The sequence below is a fragment of the Vulpes lagopus genome, chromosome 5 (assembly GCF_018345385.1).
Source record: "Vulpes lagopus strain Blue_001 chromosome 5, ASM1834538v1, whole genome shotgun sequence".
NCBI lineage: Eukaryota > Metazoa > Chordata > Mammalia > Carnivora > Canidae > Vulpes > Vulpes lagopus.
In genome coordinates, this window is record NC_054828.1 from 24,623,869 (window position 1) to 24,632,783 (window position 8,915).

Here is an 8,915-nt window from a genome sequence, read left to right on the forward strand (position 1 = left end):
ACAGATTCCAGGCAGGGAAGAGGTCTTCAGCCTTCAAAGAGAAGAAGAGAGAAACACCTGGGTGGCTCAGTGGTTGAGCATCTGCCTTCGACTCAGGGGCGTGATCCCGGGGTCCTGGGATCGAGTCCCTCATCGGGCTCCCTGCATGGAGCCTGCTTCTCCCTCTGCCTGTGTCTCTGCCTCTCTCAGCATCTCTCATGAATAAATAAATAAAATCTTAAAAAGTTTTAAAAATAAAAATAAATAAGAAGGAAAAAGAGGAGAAGAGAAGTGGAGGCGGAGTTCAGGGAGTAGTGAGGAGGCTAAAGAGAACAGACCGGTGTGGAATTGGAGGGCAGAAATGAAAAGTGAACTAAAAAAAAAAAAAAAAATCAAAAGAGAAAATCTTAGGGCAAAAAGATCCAGCCCGGGGCAGCAGCCACAGCCTCCGAGGAAGAGCAATCACAGAGCTGGGGTGGCCGAGCTCCAGGAGGCCCAGATCGAGGCCAGCCCCAGGTCCCCTGTACCGGTCGGGCATCGCCTGCGTGACAGGTGTCATCGGGGATCGTCGGGATCGTCCTCCCGCGGCTTGTGGCTGTGCTCGTGGACCAGCTGGAGACGAGGAGGGACGCAGAGAGGGCAAAGTGATGAATCTCCACGTGCCCTGGGCGAGAGGAGCCTCTGGGATCATTTGAGGGTGACGGGGGGAGGCCGGTGGGCACCCACACCCGCAGCCAAGGGACCCGGGGTGGTTCCCAGGTGCCCCCTTTCGCCCGCTCCCCAAACCCGTTTTCTCCACCGGTGACTGGGCACCGCAGGGGCACAACGCTCATTGGCACACCGGGCCGCTCCTGCCATTTCACGGCCCAGACACCTTGGCGGGCACCTGCTGCGGCTGGGGCCTCCCAGCCCGAGGGGCGCTGGAAATGGAAGGGTAAGAGGAACAGAAGCTTCTCTTTACCAACCACATAAAAGCAGTTCGCTCTTCTCAGGTCTTGCATTCACAGGGCCACATTACCCAGCTGCAGGGGACGCCTGCCAGGTCCCCACAGACCCTTCTCCGCCACCCCCCACTCGTGGCCTTTATTGTTCCCACAGCGTCTTCCTGGACCTGCCATTTGGCTGGAAAATCCATCTAGGAATCTCTCATTCCGCTTCACTGGTCCCCTTTCCTCGCCTCTGAGGAAGCAGACACCATCTGAAGGGCCACTACCCCGTCTTTCCCAAAGCAAAATTTCCAGGATTTTCACCCATGTTCTCCCTCCCCCCACCCCACTAATCCTCCCTGAGAAGGGTGTTTTTTCCTTTCTACCTATAGAAAAAGATGCTGGGTGTGAGTCCTCCATCCCTCCAGCCCTGAGTGCAGTCTTACCTCTTAAAGGCTTCGGCCCCGTCTCATTCGTATGGGCCTACGGGCTCCCCCACTGGTCTCCATAGAGGCCCTAATGGAAGCCTCCCCCTACATTCACTTTCCTGTGCAGCTGCCCCCCTCCACCTCCCCTTCCTTCCTGCCCAAAGGCCCAAGTCCAGCCTTCACCACCCCCACTGCACACCCACTCCTTGGACGCTTCAGTTCTGATTTCCAGAGTCCTACTTGAGCTGCTAATTAAAAAGTAATTGAAACCTTTCAAGTGGCATGCTCTCCATCCTCGTCTGCCCTCCACTGGGACCATTTGACTCTGTGACCACTTCCTCTTCAAAACTCCAACCCACACCCTACTCCCTTCTTGCCCAGCCTCCCACCACCAGTGGCTCTTTTTGGATTTCCACTCTGACCCTCCTCTCCTCCTACAGCTCAAATGCAGGCATGCTCTCCAGACCTACCATCACTTCTCTCTCCAGGGACTCCCATGGGTTCCCACAACTGCAACCAACAGCACTAACCTGCGGCTTTCAGGCCTACATCCAGGTGGGCTTTTTTTCTCAGCCCACCCCGCTTCACCCAACTTACAAATCCTTGCATGCCACCTACACAATAGGCATTGTGCTCACCCACTCCTTTTAGTACTCCACTGACGTTACCCCAATTCGGGCTTTCGTCATCTCACCAGGACTGCTGCAATGGCTTCCTAATTATTCTCCATGTTTGCCATAGTCATAGGGCATTCAATTTAGTTTCCTTCTAGAAAATCAATGATGATTGACACAGCCCATAAAATACTATCCAAATTCATTGCTTAAGAATCTTCACTCTGGATACATATCCCTGCTCCTAATGAAGCTGCAGAGCTGTGGAAAAATTATTTGCTTCCTTTGAACCTCACAGTGTTGCTATAGGAACAGTTGCTTAGGTTGTATACACTGCACAAGTGCGCCCAGGTGATGGAACAAGTTGAAACTAAAATCCAACTCATGCTCCAATCACCAGATCAGTCACCTAGGCTGAGTCTCAGTCTGGTCAGAGTGGGAAGAAGCCTTTCCCTAATTTCCCCAAACATTCAGTAAGGACTGGGACTTCCCAGATTTCTCTGCAATACATACATATTCCTGTTGCTACTCAACACTGAGACTCAAATCTTTTATTTTTCCCAAATATACCAGGTACTTGAACAGCCCCGTGTGTGCCTCCATCATCTCCGCAGCAATTTGTCCACCCATCATGTACCTAGGGAATGCTTATTCTCCAATGGCCCTCTGTCTGAGAAGGCTCTGTGCATCCTGCCCATTTGGAATTTCCTTTCAGCCACATCCTGGTAATAGAGTTATTGAGGACCATGTCACTCTGGCTTGGATTGTGCTTGTGGTTGGGAATCTATCTCCTTCACTTGTATCTGGGTGACCTGAGAGCAAAACCCAGAGTGGAGCCCATTCACATTTGCTGTTTTGAACTCAGTATTCCTGGCAAACCTGAATTTATAAATAAGCACTATTGGGTTACAATCTGGAAAGCAGAAGGATAGAGCATAGTTTAAGGAGTAAATGTATATTTTGCGGGAGCCAGGTTAGAGAATTATTTTAAAATAGCTTTTTAAATTAAAGCAATCACACACAATGGCCCTAGGAAAAACACAGATATGTGAAACAAAACCAAAATCACTTCTAATCCCTCCAGCCAGAGATGACTATTGTCCTCACTTTGCTCTAGAATTTTACAAATGGTGTTATATATTGGTGATTTCCCCCCAAAATGAGATTTATGTATTACCTGCTTCTTTGCTTAGGATATCATGAGCATTTTCTGATGACAAAGTATTTTCTCTTTTTTTTTCACATAAAGTATTTCCTATGGAAATAATATATTTAATGTCTTCATAGTAGTCTGCTTGGTAATGGTACCATAATTTATTTAAATATTCCCTAAATAGGTAGACTCACACTTTTCTCTATTTCAAGTAATACTGCAGTCAACATCCTTGTACCTAACTATTTGATACAACATAAGTTCTCTTAAGAATAAATGCCTAGAGGGCAGCCTGGGTGGCTCAGCAGTTTAGCGCTGCCTTCAGCCCAGGGCGTGATCCTGGAGACCAGGGATCGAGTCCCGTCAGGCTCCCTGAATGGAGCCTGCTTCTCCCTCTGCCTGTGTCTCTGCTTTTCTCTCTCTCTCTCTCTCTCTCTCTCATAAATAAATAAAATATTTTTAAAAAAGAAAAAGAAGAAATGCCTAGAGGCAAAAAAAAAAGACACATAGATCAATGGAACAGAAAAGAGAACTCAGAAAGACCCTCGACTCTATAGTCAACTCATCTTCGACAAAGCAAAAAGGACAGTCTCTTTAATAAGTGGTGTTGGGAAAATTGGACAGCCATGTGCAGAAGAATGAAACTAGACCATTCTCTTACACCATACACAAAGATAAACTTAAAATGGTTTAAAGATCTAAATGTGAGACAAGAATCCTTCATAATCCTAGAGGAGAACACAGGCAGCAACCTTTTTGAACTTGGCCACAGCAACTTCTAGCAAGATACATCTATGAAAGCAAGGGAAACAAAAGCAAAAATGAATTATTGGGACTTAATCAGGATAAAAAGATTCTGCACAGTGAAGGAAACAATCAGCAAAACTAAAAGACAACCTACAGAATGGGAGAAGATATTTGCAAATGACATATCAGATAAAGGGCTAGTATCCTAGATCTATAAAGAACTTATCGAACTCAACACTCAAGAAACAAACAATCCAATCATGAAATGGGCAGAAGACATGAACAGAAATGTCACCAAAGAAGACTTACACATGGCCAACAAGCACATGAGAAAATGCTCCGCATCACTTGCCATCAGGGAAATACAAATCAAAACCACAATGAGATACCACGTCACACCAGTGAGAATGGGGAAAATTAACAAGACAGGAAACAACAAATGTTGGAGAAGATGTGGAGAAAGGGGAACCCTCTTGCACTGTTGGTGGGAATGTGAACTGGTGCAGCCACTCTGGAAAACTGTGTGGAGTTTCCTCAAAGAGTTAAAATAATAGCTACCCTACGACCCAGCAATTGCACTGCTGGGGATTTACCCCCAAAGATAGAGATGCAGTGAAACACCAGGACACCTGCACCCCAGTGTTCACAGCAGCAATGTCCACAATAGCCAAACTGTGGAAGAAGCCTCGGTGTCCATTGAAAGATGATGGATAAAGAAGACGTGGTCTATGTATACAATGGAATATTCCTCAGCCATTAGAAACGACGAATACCCACCATTTGCTTCGATGTGGATGGAACTGGAGGGTATTATGCTGAGTGAAGTAAGTCAACTGGAGGACAATCATCATATGGTTTTTCACTCATATGTGGAATATAAGAAATAGTGAAAAGGACCATAAGGGAAAGGAGAGAAACTGAGTGGGCAAAAATTAGAGAGGAAAACAAACCATGAGGGACTCCTAATTCTGGGAAACAAAGGGTTGCAGAAGGGGAGGTGGGGGGGGGATGGGGTAACTGGGTGATGGGCACTTGATGGGATGAGCACTGGGTGTTATACTAAATGTTGGCAAATTGAATTTAAATAAAATAAATTTAAATAAAATAAATTTAAATAAAATTCTTTTAAAGTAAAATGTCTATTTTTATTTATTTATTCATAAGAGACAGAGAAAGAGAGAGAGAGACAAAGAGAGAGAGAGAGAGACACAGGCAGAAGGAGAAGTAGGCTCCATGCAGGGAGCCCGATGTGCGACTTGACCCCAGGACTCCAGGACCACACCCTGAGCTGAAGGCAGGCGCCAAACCGCTGAGCCGAGGGATTCCAAAGTAAAATGTTCTAATTGATTTTTTTAAAAGGATAAATGCCTAGAGGACACCTGGGTGGCTCAGTAGTTGAATATCTGCTTTTGTCTCTGGGTATGATTCCAGAGTCCTGGGATCAAGTCACACATCGGGCTCCCAACAGGGAGCCTGCTTCTCCCTTTGCCTATGTCTCTGCCTCTCTCTGTATGTCTCTCATAAATAATAAATAAAAATCTTTTTAGAAAAAGAATAAATGCCTAGAAACAGAAACACTGGGTCAAAAGCCAGGTACATGTTTAGGGCTTTCGATATCTGTAACTAAACTGGCCCTGAGCATCACAATACCAACCTCACTTTCTCATTTGAGATCAGTGACTTGCCAATTTCACCGCCCTCACCAAAATGGGTGTTTCAGATCACAGAGTTTTGAAGATGAAAAATAATCTAAGAGATGATCCTCAGCCAGGCTCTCATCCCTATCTGACACTGGAATCACTGGGGGTCCGGGTGGGGCATTATCTGCTCCCCAGGTGACTCTTTTGTGCAGCCAGGTTGAGAACCCCTCATGGAGTGTGCAGAAACTAAGGGCCAGAGAAAATGTGTAACTGGTTTAAGTTGACCCATTGGCGGAATGAAAATGAAAGTGATCCGAAAAGATAAAGAAAAAGAAAAATGATGCTTTTAGATGGGAAATGAAGTGATCGTTGTTTGTCGTTAATTATGGATAAGAGAAGCAGTAGTGACTCTGGGTTTATATTAGAAATCTCATTCTAAGTCTGCAGACTGCTTAAGAACATAGAGTAGGAGGACTGCTAAGCTTTCTTCCATTCCGTGGAGAAACCATTCTCACAAAATCCGCTCAGCACCATTTGCTCTTTTTAAAATCTGCATTTTTAAGAGTCTATCCTTAAAGGAAAGAGCATGGACTCCTATAGATAAACTCCGCGTGAATTGATTTTTACAAAACAAATAGAGTTTATTTTTACAAAAGCTCCAACAAGTAAATTTGTTTGTGTCAAGACGAAGAAAAAGAAGGGCATAAAAACGCGTTTTTAAACAAAGACCAACCCTGATAGTAGAAGTTAAGTAACTGTTCCTTTGTTGGGAAAATAAAACAAAAACATGCCCTTGCAAATGAAAACACTTCACAAGAGGGAAAAAATACCATAGCTTGGAGCCCAGAAGTCTCCAAAAGTCTTCTGAGCATGGCAGTAGGGCATTTGGATTGTGTGTTTGTTTTAGGTTACATTTGACTGAAGTTTAAGAAGAACTGTCATTCCTGTGACGTGTCATTGCTGCAGATGTGAGCACGTGGAGAAGAATTGTGAACGCGTGTGTGCGGATGTGTGTGTGCGTGTGTGCATGTGTGTGTGTGGACAGGAGAAGCTGAGGAATCATGCCTGACACGCATTATCTTTTAGAGACCAGCTGAATTAGCAGTTGTGACCAGTGGCTGCTCCCAGTCACCACTTTACAAGAAAGTGATTGTAGCACCTTTTTTTTTTTTTTTCTGAGAAAGGAAATATTCTCAGAAAGGAAAAGAAAAGGGTTTTTTTTTTTTTTTTGCTTTGTTATTTACTGCTCTCAGGAGATACACAGCTTGTGGTTTTGAAAATTTGAGTTGCCTGTCACCATATCCACCTTACCACACCCACCAGAGAAATGGAAAGAGTTCTGTCTTTAGTATTGATCAGTCGGTAAACAGCTTTGTAAATGAGCGCCCCCTCTCCTGCATTGCCAGGAGTGGCCCCACACAGGGCCTGGGACCCCAGGGAGCTTAGGCTACAGGATGGGGAGAAACCGTAGGGTCACTTCTCAGCCAGCAGGCAGGATTCTCACTTCCCTTAAGCTTTGCATCGGAGACAAAAAACAGGGACATACCCGAAAGCCATTGGCTTGCTGGTGCAATTAGGCCAAAGGACAAAACAGCCAAGTGTCTGGAGAAACCAGAACATCTTTATCCAGGAGACTATCTTTTCCCATCCTTGGAGAGTTAAGATAAATCCTGGGCACATCGGGGTCCTTGGGTGACCGCACCTGGAGGACACTCCCCAGGTGGTTCTGATGGCTTCTCGATCTCAGTACAATTGACAGGGGGGCCTGGCAATGCTTTGGTGGGGGCTCTGTCCTGGACAATGCACGGTGTTCAGTAGCTTCCCTGAGCCCTCTAGGCACTGGCAGGTGAGGAAAGCATCGGAGGGGAGCACCTAACAAAGGCATAGACTGGAGAACAGGGCAGTTGTCTGTGGTCTTAGGTCGAGAGCAGGGACCACAAGCAGCTACGGTGAGATTAGTGTGCCCCCAGGTCGGGGAGGCATTATTCTATCTCACGGATCAGAATTTAAAAAGGCTAAGCTGTATTCTTAAGGTCACCCAGCCACTGTGTCACCAGGTTGGGACCTGAACCAGGTCACTCACGCTCTTTCATTACTTTAACAAGGTAGAGAACTAATGATCAACTGTGGAATTTTGTCATGTTTTGGTTTTAAAAGATTTTATTTATTTATTTGACAGAGAGGAGTGAGAGCACAAAGCAGGGGGAGCGGCAGGCAGAGGGAGAGGGAGAAGCAGGCTCCCTGCTGACAAAGGATCCCGACTCGGGGCTCCATCCCAGGACTCTGGGATCATGACCTGAGCCGAAGGCAGATGCTTAACAGACTGAGCCACCCAGGCGCCCATCAACTGTGGAATTTTGAGCAAAACAAGGTAAAATGGGGTCACACGAGAAAGGGCCTAGATTTTAGTATATGTGCCGCCAAAGCGAGCATGAAGGTGCTTAGATTACCAAAATGAGCAATTGATTTTTTCAATGCAAGAGACATCCTTCTCACTAATCTTGACTACACTTTTTCGTAGGCAGTGGATGTCAGCTTTGGACAAAAAATGGAAATTTTAGGGGAAAAATGTTCAGGGAAACATTTTTATTGGCTGGGCCCAGACAGTATGAATGGATAGCAGAGTCATAACAAAGCAGCTAGTTACGGTCCAAACTAGAAGCTTAAAGATATCAATTCGAGAAATTTTTAGAAGACAGAAAATAGAAATTCAGGGGATACTTCTTTGTTCTTATGTATTAAGTAGCCCTACCAGAGGGACACCCAATCAGAAATTAAACTTGGGTCTCTGTGCAAAGAATTGTTCTCTTAGCTGAGACACATTTCCACTATGTCATAATATAAGTGAGGATAAGAAATCACTTGCCATTCCCTGTGAGGCCATAGTCATTTAGGAAGTCCTATCACCTTTCACTCACTGACAGTGTCTTCCCTTAGAAGTGTAGGTCCCAGGAAAACAAAAATAAAAAGAAGAAGAAAGAAACCATTTTCTTGGGGGCGGGAAGGTGATTGCACTTGGGAGAATGACTTATGGCCAAAGAGACCCGAGCACAGGGTGGCCCTGGTGCACAGAGTGGCATGCACGAGGAGGACACCTGATGCCAGGACCATTGGAGCTGCCAGGACACTGATCACAGCGTCACCCACAATGTTCTGGGTGCACACAGCTTTGCTTATGTGGGGAGTTTCTCACCTCCAGGCAAGGCTCTCCCTGGATCTTCCACCATTCAGTTGTCCCAGCCACTTTGTACTCACTCCAGACCCCAAAATGCCAGTTTACCTTCACCATCTCATGCCCCGGAGGTGACAGCACACCTACCAGTGCCCACTGGGCTGCGAAGGGCGGCTGAGGGTCCCTTCACAATTGGCCTCTAGCACCGGGTATGCTAACTCCACTTTGAGCCTGAGCCCCAGCGATGTCTGGCTGG